Here is a 14,560-nt window from a genome sequence, read left to right as displayed (position 1 = left end):
TAATTGGAGCCACGGTATTCCCAGTATGGCTCCAAACACAGGGGTGTCAATTAAATCAAATTGGATCTGTTCAGTGTGCCCATCAGCACAGATCATGGTTACAGGAGAGGTCTGGAAAAGTATTAAACCTGACGATAATTCTGAACCATCTACGGCTCGCACAGGTTCAGGAACCTCTTTCTTGACAGTTGGGATGTTTAAAGTTTTAACTAGGCCAATGTCCAGGAAATTTCCGGTAGCCCCAGAATCCAACAATATCAGAATAACCTTTCTAGTCTGAGTTGAGAAGAGCAATGTGACAATTAAAATTAAATGGCGAGGCGTAGTTGTCATGGTGTTTCCTAAAACATTATAAGAGTGCAAATAGTCTTTTGTGCTCGATAAGGGGCCTCACTCCTTTTCGGGCCTGGGAGTTTTCCGACTGCTTACATTTTACGAGCGGGAGAGGGGACTCAGTTACTGCGACCGCCCTTTTGGGGGCATTCTTGGTCAAACATTCTCTGACAAAATGCCCAGGCTTCCCACAGTATTAACAAAGATTGAAACACCGTCTCCTGTCCTTATCTTCCTTGGATAAAGGTCCCCTAACTCCCCCAATCTGCATGGGCTCTGTATGATCGGCAGAAGGATTGGAATTTTATGTTTCTTTCCACTCATGTTTAACTACAATAACTTTAGGCATTTCACCATGAGTCTTTTCACTCTTTCTCCCAAACGATGATCTGAGCGGACCACTAAGTCAATAAATTCACCACAATCAGACGGCAAATAAACAATTTGGCCACGATAAAAAAGAGATGTTCTTTTCTCATCTGGCCATTGTGTCTAAGCAATTAGCCTATTAAAGGATGTGATGTAAGGCAATAAATCCATATTGCCTTGACGCAGATTCAAAAGCTCATTGTCGCTTGCTTGAATAAATTGGTGTCTTGTAAAGAGTTTTTGAATAGTTTCCTTGAAAAGACGAAAATTATGCAGAATCGGGTCATCCCTTTTCACAAAGGGTATTGACCACGTGGCCGCCGTCCCACCTACATAGGATAAGATGAAGGCCACCTTTGAGGCATCATCGGGAAAGGCAGCTGGTTTACAGAGGAAATGTAATTAGCACTGGTTCTGAAAAATACTAAATTTAGTCTAGTCTCCAAAGAACCTTTCAGGGGGAGCCAATGGGACTGGAGTTGGAGTGGTGACACTGACATTTACAGGTTATGTCATCCCTGTTCCTTCTGTACCCGATGGGGTGAAGGTAAAGCGCTGTGGTTGAACCACTGGTTTAGTTTTGACCGAGGTGGTCACCAAAGGATTTTCCCGTGGCTTATATCGTTGCAACTCGCAGTTTAGCGTTTGATTTTCTTGTTTTAACATGGCAACTTCCTGCTGTAAGCCTAACACTAGCCTAGACAAATCTTGTACGCTCATGGTGTCATCTTCTGTGGGGGTATGCATCGCCCAGGCAGACTTAATTTTTGAGGCATGGCTTTATGTAAGAAAAGAGTCCAGCCATTCACCTGAAAACCAGGGCCGTCTGCAGGGGTGATGACTATTCCTCAACCAACCCTGAGCACCTCTCAGTGCTGCTGATGAAAAAAGAGGGAAGAGGATTTGGGATGAGAGACAAAAAGAGAGAGACTGCTACACTTTGTGCTTCACCAAAAGGAGGATGTGCTGTCTGGGCCAGGCAGGTTCTGGAAGGTTACTCGGCAAGCTACTTGAGATATATCCTAAAAAAATACACAAAGCGCATAAGCATTGCATTCCCCAATTTCGTTGGACTAAATGTAAAACATACACATGGGTTAATGTTCACATTACCTTTTTTTGTGTGATACCTTGTCAACTAGTTTGTCTCTCAGTAAGGACTATGGTATATATGATTTGCTTCTATAGCATAAACAGGCATTGTATTAGGCTAAGTAATCTATATCATAACATGAGATGTTATGCAATTGATTTATACCATTCTATGATCCCACCTTAATGTCAATCATTTAATGCTTTGGCCAGAGTGTCCTTAATACGCTGCCAGCAATCTCCAACAACTTGGGGATGGAGCACTTTTAGAGGGAGTTACATGCCCCTTTAAATAAAGTCACTTTTAAAACAAACAAAAAACACGTATGACTAAATCAGGCGAGCTGTACAAGACCTGTTCTCTGCGCACACGCTGCCAAATACGTGTACAAACAGTGTTACACACTTTACAAGAATAAGTATAATTATTGCCTATTCTCAGCTCAGTAACAAGTGCATTTACATTATGCAATAATCATAGAAACGAAATAATTATTGTCCTCATAAAAGATATTATTAACAAGAACAATTGTGTCCCAAAATGTCCACTCATCAAAAATGCATGTAAAGTCCCAAGCAATTAACACAGAGATAACTGAAGCAGAAAGGAGACTAAGGTAAAATAAACAATGATTGACAACTTAGCTCTTCCAAGTGATTCATGGGCTCAGCAATGTCCTTGAACTCTGTCTGAACTTGAAGATAGGAGAAATGCCTGCAGGCTGATGTTACAGTGATTGCTGAAGAGGAGAACGTTCTGGGGAATTCTTCCTTGAAGGCTTAAATGACGCAGGGCTCTGTGAAATCCTTGAACGATGTGCAGGAATCAAAAAGCCAAGCAACCATTGCTTTCAAGAGCAAGGCTATTTATAGCCTGGATCCTGGGCATGTTCTGGCAACATGTAAATTCAATTACCAAGCATATGTTTAAGCTGCAAATAGCAGCTGTCTCATTTAAATGCACATGCTCTTCGGTCTCCTTACTTCCAACAAGCATTGGCAAAAACGAATGTTAAAAAGGAAAACAATATACAAATAAGCATTGGTCACAGAAAACAGCAACAAATGAATAATGAAAGAAACCACTGGTCACAGTTAGTTCATTTTTTAATTACTGCAACATGATTAATCTTTTGACCACATGTATGTTGGCAAATAACACATGGCAAGCCAAAGATAGCGTGACAGGAATTCCTGACAGTGGGTGGGTCAGTGGCTGTATGGGTTAGTGAGTCTATCTATTAAGGTTTGTATTGGTGACTGAGTATTTGTATGGCTGTGTGGGTGAGTGAATGGATGCGTCAGTGGCATATGGGTAAGTAGCTGTATATTTGAAAGGCAGTATAGGTGAGTGTTGGAGTATATGAGTGCCTGTATGTGTGAGTGAGTGATTGTTTAGAGTCGCTGCATGCATGAGTGTATGCTTGTGTCAGTGACTTTATAGGTGAGTGAGTATGTGTTAGTATCTGTATCAATAAGTGAGTAGATGTGTGTACAACTGTATAGGTGAGTTAGTAGCTATGTGATTGAATCTATGGGTGAGTGAGTAGATGTGTGATTAGCTTTATGGGTGACTGACAGTGTGTGAGTGGCTGTATAGGTATAAGAGGGGATATATCAGTGGCTGTATTAGTGAGTGAGTTGGTGTATGAGTGTCTGTATGGGAGACTGAATTGATGTTTGTGTATACCTATGAATCAGTGAGTGGGTGTGTATGTAGTGGTAGGGGTGTGTAAATAGTTTTGAGAATAGTAGTGTAGAAGTTGGAGTGGATGTATGAAAGGTTATATTGGGGTGTGAGTGGGTGCTTCAGAGATTATGTGGATGATGCCATCAGTGATGTCATCAGTGATGTCATTTAAAATGGCATCAATGATGTCATAAGTGATGTGACAGACCATGTCATGAATAGTGTAATTTGTGAGGTCATATGAAGTGTATATGGCAGCAGATCTGAGAGACTATGCAGCTCTCAAACATTTATCCAGTATTCTGGGGCGACAATTAGGGGGGGCCTCTGTCCAATGAGATGCTGGTTGCTACCTCAAGCAAAAACAACAGGTGATGAGCAGAATGCAGAACAATGTCATACATTCACCCCAGTACAGAGATCTGGGCCTAAATCCATCATTTTTTTGCTCACCATGCCTTTCCAGTTTGAACCCAGCCATATGCAAATCAGTCTTGACCCTGTGCCCCATGGGAACAGTCCAGCCCGAACTGCCAAGCCAGGTCCTCCCTGGACTGAAAACAAGCTTCCAAGGACTGGTTTCAGGCTTTCAGCCCTCATCAGCCTGGATCGCTTGATTCCAGTGGTTGCTACCTCAAAGCACAACAACTTCCTCCAAAGTGTGGCGTTTTCTTGCCCCATAAATCACTGCACTTCTAAAATCCAACATGGATGATTTCTCTCCAGAGTAGTAGGAGCTAGCTAAACCATCCCACGGTGTGGCTCATTTCCATTAGCTATGCTCCCACGGACCTCTGCAAATTCCTGTTCTAAGTCTTCATCTGGCTGGGGCATAGGATTTGGGGGTAGGTACACCTGGCATTCCTTACTGATCTGCTCTCTCTTTGAGCTCAGCTTGATTTACCCAGGCCCCCCTACAGGACCCATCTGCCCCAACTGCAGAGATATTTCCAACAGGTGTGCTCAGGCCAGTTCACTTATCACCTAGTCAAAGCTGCCTGGCTAAGCCTGTTAAGGATGATCAATCAGCAGAGACCCATAGAAGGCTGGATGTTGGCATACAGCAGAGAAAGTTCCATAACCTCTCTTCTGTACTAGTTATGATAAATTCAATAGTGGCAAGTTGTTCTATTTATCAATACCAAACTTTTAAATCCTTGAATGAGATTTTACTCCTTTCCTAGCAATAGGTATATCGACATAAAAAAGAGCAGTGTTAGCCTATGGAGCTATGTATCCACAATGGGGAAAAATGAAATGGGCATTTTTTCCCACCAGGACATATTAAACATATTTTATGAGGTCCCTACTCATACTTACATGGTCCCCACCCCAGGGACACCAAGGGAGACCTGGAGGTTGCCAAATATGTAAAAATAAGGTAGATTATCACTTTTAAAGTGCCCATACCAGCAAAGTCATGTTTGTACAGAATGCACGTTTAAAGACAGTCTGCAAAGCCAGGGTGCATTTAAAATGGCAGCAGCACTCAGTAGTGCACACATGCGAGTGTAGGAAATCTTCTGGGCCTCTAACCTTCCATGCCCTAATATCTACTAGGGACTTATAGGGTCTACAAAGCGATACAAAAGAGGATGATGGACAGAGCGCTTGAACAAATCAAACACTCTAGGGTCTATCAATGCCAATTGTGAGAATTTACTTTTAAAGACAGGCTGCAGGGCAGGACTGCCTTTAAGAGGTTAATAGGCACACAGAAGCGCACACATGCACGTGCAGGAAATCTGCTGGGCCTCTAAACGTCCATGCCCTATTATCTACTAGGGACTTGTAGGTAGATTTCACCCCCTGCCCTTATTATCTAATAGGGACTTATAGGGTCTGTCATTGCCAATTGGAAGTGTACACTATTACTTGCACCTTTTTAAACATAGCACTGACCATGGACCTGCTAAGCTGAGCCCATGGTACAGTCAGATACCACCAGTATTATTCAGCAAATAAAATGGGGGATAACTGGGCAAAAGCGTAACTTTCTAGAGACAATCGACAGGGGAAAACATTGCAGCCGGCTAGTTGCGGGCTGCAGGTGTTGTTCGCGGCGGGCAATGTGTAAGGATTTTTTACGTACCTTATGGATTCCGGAGAGAGGTGTGAGGTGGAAATTAGTTGAGCGCTGATATTATATTCCCCCTCATAGTCGGTAGAATTTTTTTAAGTGGTTACTCTGTTGCCGTAACTGCATGTTGCGCTGGCTGTGTATGGCGGTTTCAGTTGCTTGTAGCTCGGCGTTACGGGAGGAGGCGGAGGTGGAGCCAGCCGGGCTAGAGGAGCTCAGTTGCGATAGAGCAGTGCTGGAGGTTGGTGGGGGCTGCCGAGCAGTAGCCAGAATTCCTTTTCGAGGGGGAGGATGGGGGAGCTGCAGGCAGGCGGACAGTACGAGTAAGAGAATTACAGACAACCAGCTTTTTTCATCGATGTCTGCAAAGGTACCTTTGTTTCATCCTTCGGCGCAGCAGCAGTCGCAGGACATTTTTAGTCCCAGGCTTAACAATAGTGATTCCAAGGGGGCTAAGGCTGAGCAGACATTAAGAGGCTCGAGTGGGGTCTCTAGATACGCACTTAGGAGTGTGGGGAGGAGGCTGCAGAAGTTTTTGTCTAATCAGATAGGCTCTCCTGTTCCCAGTAATAAAGAGGTGTTAGAGGTTAAGGCAAAGGGTAGGCCCATTGTCAAGAACAGTAGTGGTAATAAAAGCTGTAAGAAATTGGGAAGGGGGTTTTTATTAGAGAGTAAGATCAAGGTGACCCCCTCATGTAGGTCCTTTTTTAAGGTGTTGTTAAAGACTCTGATATTGGAGGGTAAAACTTTGACAAACAGGATTATTCAGGTGGTGAGTCTAGATTGGTCGGGGCTGGGGACGGCTTGGAAGAGGTGCTTGAACTAGATTCTGTTGATTGGTCTAAGCACTTAAGTCCTAATCGCTTTCAGGTCCTGTCATTAGAGATGGAGGAGGGTGATGATGTTTTACAAGTGCAGGATGAGGCGAATTCAAGTGTATCGCAGCAGGTTTTGTCCCCCGAAGTAAGCGACTCTGGGCTTATTACTGGCCCCCTAATAGTCCGAGCACACTTGGTGTAGAGGGAAAGCAGCCTGATCATTTGGACCAGCAGAAGGAGGCAGAAGCGGAACAGGAGAGTAGTGATCTCTCTGTTATTGCTTTGCTTAAAATATTTAATTTGGAGATGCATAAAAGATTTGAGGTCTCTGAACAGAATCAGGAAAGTATCAGGTGGCTTATGGCTTGCTGGAGAAAAAAAATAGATGATTTGAGAAGCTGTACAGTGATATTAGAGGGGGAGGTTAAGGACCTTAGAGAGGAAGTAATAGTAAATCGGAAAGAGCTAGAGGTAATCAAGATTAAGGATAGGGAGCATGAGGAAAGGGTAGGAAGGTTGGAGAATATGCAGAGAAGAAATAACCTAAAAATGTTGAAACTCTCTGGGGGCAAAGAAGGAACGAATATCAGAAAGTATGTGGTGCAGGTATTGAAGGGTGAGTTGCAGTTGGAGGAGACAGAGGAGGAGATCTCCAGGGATATTCAGAGAATGCATCAATGATCCTTTCAGGTTGAACCCGAATCGTGCTAAACCTAGGAGAATTCTGATTCATTTTATGTCATATTCCTTGAAAGAAAAGATCTTAGCTAGTGCCCTTAAGAAAAAAACAATTCAAGTAGATGGTGTTAAGGTGGAGGTTAGGTCAGATTTATCACCCGTTACTGCTAACAGAAAATGGGAGCTTGGTAAAAGGATCGAGCGGTTGAGGAAGTAGGGGGCTTTGGTCCAATTAAAGTTCCCTGCGCTGTTAAAGGTTATGTGGAACAACAAGATGCATTCCTTTTGCTTCGTTGATGAGGTTGATAATTTTTTGGAACAGTGCCAATCAGGGGGCATGTAAGTCAGGAAATGTCAACACCGTCTAGCCTGTTGATTAGGTTGCTTAGGTTTTCTCTTAAAATAATCTATGCATAGGCATTATAGTTTCATTATAGTTTCTACTTCCTTAAGTTGTCATTTTCTTTCTTATTGCACCGTCCGTCAGGGAGCACCCATAGGCCTTTTTTAGCCATGGGTAATTTGGATGGGTTTTCCGGGGAGAGGGGGGGTACATAGGTTGTTTTTGGGGTGGGGGTGGGGAGGAGGAGGGGGTGGGGAAAACACAGAAAAATCCTCAGAAGCATTTTTCCTGTCAATGGAAGAGAGGGTGTGAGAGAGTGTTGATCTATGGTTGGGATGAGTGGGTGTAGTTCTAAAGAGTTGAGAATTATATCTTGGAATGTAAATGGAATGCGTGTGAAAAGAAGAAGGGATTTGATTTTGCAATATTTGAAGGATTCTATGGCCCAAATAATAATATTACAAGAGACTCACTCATCCGGGGAGGAGAGTAAGAAGTTGTTCACGTCTCAGCTGTGGTTGGCCCATGCAGTCTTTACTTCCCAGACAGCTGTGACTAAGGGGGTCGCAGTTTTAATTAAACATGGTCCAAACATTTCGGTTGAAGGGAAAGCGGCCTGCGTACGTGGGAGGTGGCTGATTGTCAAGTTAAAGGTTCATGGGCAAATGCTTATTGTGGTGGGTTATTATGGGCCAAACCAAGATGATATATGCCCTTTAGATGATATGGCTAGGGAATTATTGAATTTTTTGGGACAGATCATCTTGGCAGGAGATTTTAATACAGTACTGGATCACAGATTAGATCGTTCTGAAAGGAGTAGAGCAGCTGTGAATCCTAAAATGTCGAATAGGGTCAGGCTGGTGATGTACCAGTAAGGGTTTTGTGATATTTGGAGATGTAGGTTTGGACAGCAGCTAGGATTTACATTTTATAACACAAAATATAATCATAAATCCCGAATTAATTATTTCTTGGTAGATAAAAGGCTGGTTGATTTAGTCGTTCAGGTGGGCCATATTGGAGCACATTTATCTGATCATTCAGCTATAACCCTCTGCTTGGCGATAGGTGATGGCACCTCTGGTTCAATTTGGAGGTTAGATCGCACAATACTCTCTGATCATGAGGCAATAGAGGTTTTGAAGGAGGAGACAAAGCTTTTTTTTTTTAAATCAGGGAACAGTTAGGTTAGAGGTTGTATGGGATGCGTACAAAGCATTCTTACGAGGGAGATTGGGAGCTTTGGCGGCTAAGAAAAGGAGACTCTATTATGGTAGGGTTACAGATCTTGAGAAAAAGATTTCTAAATTAGAGCTGGGCTCGGTAAATTCTGGTAGAAGGGTTTCTAATGAAAAGCGCCTTCAAGATCTTATGGAACTAAAGACAGAGCTTGTGGGAGTTTTGAGGGCGAGAGTTAAGGAAAAGTGGGATTCCAGCCAGCTTGCTCACTTTGAGTATGGTGAGGGCCGCAGTAAGCTGTTAGTGTGGAAAACAAAGAGTGACCAAGTTCGGAATCTGATTTAAGAAGTAAAGCATGTGGAGACTGGTTTGATGCTTACAGATAATAAAGGTATAGCTGCTGCTTTCTATGAATATTTTGAGAAGGTTTATAAGGAGGATGTGGTGGTTGAAGATAAGGCTGTGCAGAGTTGGGTGGAACTGTTGGATCCCTCATCGGATGAGTTCAAGGATGTTTTAAACCAGGAGATTACTGAGTTGGAGGTTGAGGAGGTTATTAAAGGGGGGAAAAGAGGCAAGGCTCCTGGGCCAGATGGCCCCCCTGTTGAAGTCTATAAACCATTGGTTGGGATATTATCACCGATTATATGTCAGTTGTTCAACGAGATATTTTTGGGTGATGCGTCTCTGCCTCCATCTTGGAATGAGACAAACGATACATTAATACTAAAGCCAGGGAAGTCTTCCATGCCGGTGGAATCATACAGGCCCATCTCATTACTTAACACTGATTATAAGTTTTTTGCTAAAATTATTGCAGATAGGCTGAACGGTGTCATCTCACAAATAGTTCATGAGGATCAGAAAGGTTTTATTAGAGGAAGATACCTGAAAGAGCTGACTTTCTCCCTCATAGGTGCTATTGATATGGCGTCTGTTCATGATCCTCCCTTGGTGGTTAACGCTTTAGATGCCGCCAAGGCGTTTGATCGAGTTAACTGGGTCTATTTGCATGCGTTAGTAAAACACCTTAACTTGGGAATACATTTTAATAAATCTCTTTCAGCAATATATCAGGCCCCCACCTCTAGAGTGTTAGTGAACGGGATGCTAACTCACCCAGTGACAATTATGCGTGGCACCAGACAAGGGTGCCCGCTGTCACCACTTCTATTTGATTTATATATAGAGCCGCTAGCCCGTAAGATTAGGTCTGCTGAGAATATTGTTCCTTTTGAGTTTGGGGGATGGTCCAAGAAGATCGGATTGTACGCAGACGACATAATTATTTATGCTCCTAATCTACAGGAATCGATGACATGTCTCATAGATTTAACTAAAGAGTTTGGGGCTGTTTCAGGCTATGACATCAACAAAGAAAAAACAGAAGTTATGGCCTGGAATATAAATACTGAGGGAATTATATGTAAAAACGAGATGAGGTATCTTGGAGTTAGGATAATGCAGAATATTGCAGATCTTACCAAAGTTAATTTTTTTAGGCTTAAAAAGGAGATAAGTGCTAGTTTACGCGGGTGGTCGTATTTACCACTTACACTGTTCGGTCGGACAAATCTGGTGAAAATGATGCTGTTGCCAAAGTAAACTTTTTTATTTGAAACAGTCCCTCTGATGTTTAAGAAGGATTGGTTTGTAAGCTTGCAGAGTGAGATTAGTACTTTTTTGTGGGCCGCACCTGTCTTGGAAGAAGCTCAGGAGAAGACTTGTTAAAGGAGGGTTAGCAGTCCTGGACTTACAATTTTATTAGTCTGCATTTTTGTTGAAAAACATCAGGATGTTTGGATTTTACGACTAATACGGTAATTGGGAAAATATTTGGAGCAATGCTGAGGAAACAAAACTATAACGAAAAAGGCTTCATTTGCTAATCCGAAATTCTTCAAAAAGGTTAGGTTAAAGGTTTTAAGAGACATAGCAGAGACTTGGTTTAGAATCAGGAGAGCTTTGAAAATTCCTTATTATAGCCAAATGGCTTCGATTTGGGATGCGCCGGGATCGCCACTTTGGTCTAAGGATCTGTTGGCCCAACCATTAAAGGAGATGGGTGTGCAGAGATGAAAGGAGTTATTCCTGGATGGAAATTTAGTTCCCTGGGGGCACTGTGAGGAGGTATGGGATCGCAGTTTTTCCAGATTCAAATATTTACAGATCCAAAGCTCGTCGGCGGTATCCGGTGATCCAATTGGAACTTATAATGAGTTAGAGGATAAGCTTCTAATGCTGTATTCAAAAAAGAAATATCACTGTGGTACTGGCTGATCTTAGAAATGGAGGATGGCCCTTTCAAGTTACCGCAGACCCTGTGGGAAGACTGCTTGCCGGAGGTCGCTACAGAAGACCAATGGCAAGTAACAATGGCTATGCTTTATAAAACAGTAAAGCCTGCAAATTTAAGGAGGAATCATTTTTTTACGTTACATAGTGCGTACTGGTCTCCGAGAAGACTCTCCAAATTTGGTTCACGCGGCGAGGTGGTGTGTCCCAAGTGCAAAAGCCTGAATGAAGACGATTTGCATATATTTCTGCTATGCCCAAAGATTCAGCTGTTTTAGGAGGCCATGAGTAGCTGTTTGTCGAATGCCCTAGGTTTGCAGATCAAGGTGAGCCCTGAGTCAGTCATATTCAGAAGACTTGACCTGCAAGGAAGGGCACTGATGATAATGCTAAGCTTATTTTTTATTCTATACTTTTGGCTCGAAGAGAGATATGTAAACTGTGGGTTTCTCCCGTCTCGCCAACAGAAACGGATTGGTTATGAGCTATGAGATTTACTGGGAAATTAGATATTTCGGATCGAACGAAGAAGAGATACACATTTTGGACTCCTTTTTTGACATGTTTTGGGTGAGGGTAGGGTGCTTTGGTTTTGAAAAGGTATGAATCCAATGATTAAGTCTCAGCCTGCTTCTGCTTCTGCTGGTGAAAGTCTTCTTGGTTACTGGGAAGATCTCGGGTTTGGGTTGACGCGCTGTGAAGGAAGACTCCTTGTTCCTTTCCCTTGATGGGCTCGGTCTGGAGGGGAGTTTTTATTCTAAAAAGCGTTGTTTTGTCCCTTCCTCCATAGCCAGTAAATGAGGTGGAAAAGCCCAGGGTGGTCTTGTTGAGTTTTGGGCTGCAAAAAGGTAAATGAGGTAAAAAAAAGAGAAAATAAAAAGCGTAACTTTCTAACTACATTTGTAATTTTAGATATAAATAGATATGTACACATGCATATATATCTAAATATACATACACACACACACACATATATATATGTACACTTTATTCCTGGACTTTGAGCTTTGAGCTTACAATCAAGAAAGAAATACCTATGCTTAGTTTGATCTTGCAATTGGTGGGGCAAGCTGCAGAGCCTCCTCTTGAGGGCCCTGGCACTTATTTTGAGGCAGTGCTGGTTCAATGGCTTCTACTATTGTGTTATGGGTAGTCTTTCTCTATGATTACTACTTCTGTTCTGCTGAAAGACATTATGGGTTTTTTGGAAAGAAAAGACTGCATAATATTCTCCTCTGTTTTTTTGATAAAAACAGAACTTTCCTTTACTATTCAGTTAGGAAAATCCAAGTGTTTTGGCACAAACCCATCTACCTTTGTTAGCAGATCAGGCTTTGTGTCAAACTCCGTGGGTGGTAGTGTGGGAATGCTCATGTGTCATCCACAGGACACCCCCTAGATGCAATGAAGCATGAAGTAGTACAAATTGTTACTGTTTGTTAAAGTAAGGCAATTATAGAGCACAAAATAAGTTTTGCACTTGAAAGTATATGACAGTTCAACACTTTGCACTGCATAAATTACTTTTGGTAACTATTCACCAGTGCAAAATGTTGATGAATCTGGCCTTTCATTTAATCTTTTTTGCACTGCAGCTAAAACTCACACACTTATATATAAGCCTTGCACAATCAGAAACAGCAAAATCACACATAATCATGTATGATCTCTCCAATGTTACAGCAAGTCTCATATGAGAGCCCATCACTCTCATGTACACACCTTAAATCTTGTATGCTCAAAGGGCACAGCTGAAAATTAAATTACCTCTCATCTGTGCTTTGCACACACCTCTTAATTACCTCACTAAAAGTAAACTAAGCCTTGTCAAAATGTTAAATATGCTGGAGTTGTGGAGTAATTTTAGTAAGTATGCATTACTCTCATGATGTAAAATTACTGAAAATATGAAAATACTCCAGCTAGAGTTATCAAGACTACTTTGGGACAACAACCCTATGGCAGGAGCACAGAAACAATGAATTAAGAGGCTACTGCTGTTTGTGCAAGGATACATTTTGCCCTAACAAAATAACGCTAAATGTTGGATTACACTTCTTACACAAGTACACATAATTAGGAGTAGTTTCGCGGTAATTATGCGAGAGATAATCACATATGCTATGCCCATGCCTATAAAACACCCACTATGACAATACAGACCTCTATGACATACCTCGTCACATGTATCATTGTCCCCGTCTCAAAAATGTTAAATAATTCAAACCTTTGATCCCTGATAGGGATACATCGTCTGCAAATACCAAGAAATGAAAGACAACGCATTTCGAACAGCATCCTTAGAAATAAGTACTTTATGTTTCATGAGTTGTGCTCCAGAGTCACTTATCGTCAAATAGAAATATAGGAGTAGGAACAAAGTAAACAATTGACATGTTTGAAATCCCTTATCATTTATCATACATTGTGTACGTGCAGAAACACGTACATATATCTCATTAACTTTAATTTCAAATACTATGTGTTTTGGCTTTGTCAATGCTTGTTTTGTCATGGCTTTTGTAAAACTCTATTGTTGCTTGAGATGTCTGGACCTCACCAATATAAAAAAAAGAAACATTGAAAAAACAAGAATATTTTTCGTTCTCAAAAGGCACACACTTTGCCATAGTAGCCCATGGCACTTAAGGCAACTACTTTGTGGATGTGTGTGCCAGAGAGCAGCTAACTTTTAAGCTAGGGAGCCAGGTTCAAGTCTGGCAGGAGGCTCAAGCATCCTGTGATTTTGGGCTAATCACTCAATCTCCCACTGCCCAATAAAAAATTAAAGTGTCCATCTGTATTGTAACTGGTGTTCATGTAAAGCTCTCTGATACCTCCGGGTCGAGTTCGCGCTATATAAAATTGAAAAATAAAAGCTCAAAATCACGTTAGTGGAGTTAGGCTGACCCATTGCCCCATGCTATATGCTGTAGTGGACGGAAGAGCAACATGACAGAAACAATAAGAGACCAATGGATGAAGAGGGCTAGCTGCAATCCACATACATTAGTATATTACACATATCAATTTAATAACATTAAAAGGTCTTGACTAACCCCGACCTTAAAAACTGCAACACTATCAAAACAGCTTCATAAAATATCCATAATGGGGAAGGTAAAACAGAAACTGATCACCGTAGTGGAAGTGCCATCCTTGGTAATATACTACTTACCTACCCTCCACAATCTGAGCTCTCGTGCTGCCAAAATGTGCTTCTGCCTCCAGCCTCTGCAGCAGTGGAGGCTATATAAAGAACTCCAGCTGCAATGAGTTGTTGACAACCGTGGCTGTTAACCAAAATGACCTCAGCGTATATCCGTATCGCCTCTGCCTGCCAGATTGTCCCAAGCAAGAGAAGGCTACGAATCTGAGAAGTTTGTTTGCAGTCATCAAACTTTTTTTGAAATTCTTAAATCGAGCACGTACACAGAAACTTCATAAAATGTGTAATGAGATCAATCACTTTAGCCCTTCTAGCAGACAGTAGAATTAGTTTCATTCTAAGCAGCCAAAGAGGTTGCTCAAAGTTATGGTGCAAGATTTAAAACTCATACACACACCTAGGTACACCTAATAACACATAACACCTCATCAGGGGTAGCAAGCGCTATATCAATACAAACCCTTCCCTCTTCCATCTCTTTACTATCATTTTCAGCCCAAATAACAGACTA

Source organism: Lissotriton helveticus, chromosome 1_1, assembly GCF_964261635.1.
Source record: "Lissotriton helveticus chromosome 1_1, aLisHel1.1, whole genome shotgun sequence".
NCBI lineage: Eukaryota > Metazoa > Chordata > Amphibia > Caudata > Salamandridae > Lissotriton > Lissotriton helveticus.
This window is presented reverse-complemented; position numbering follows the sequence as displayed.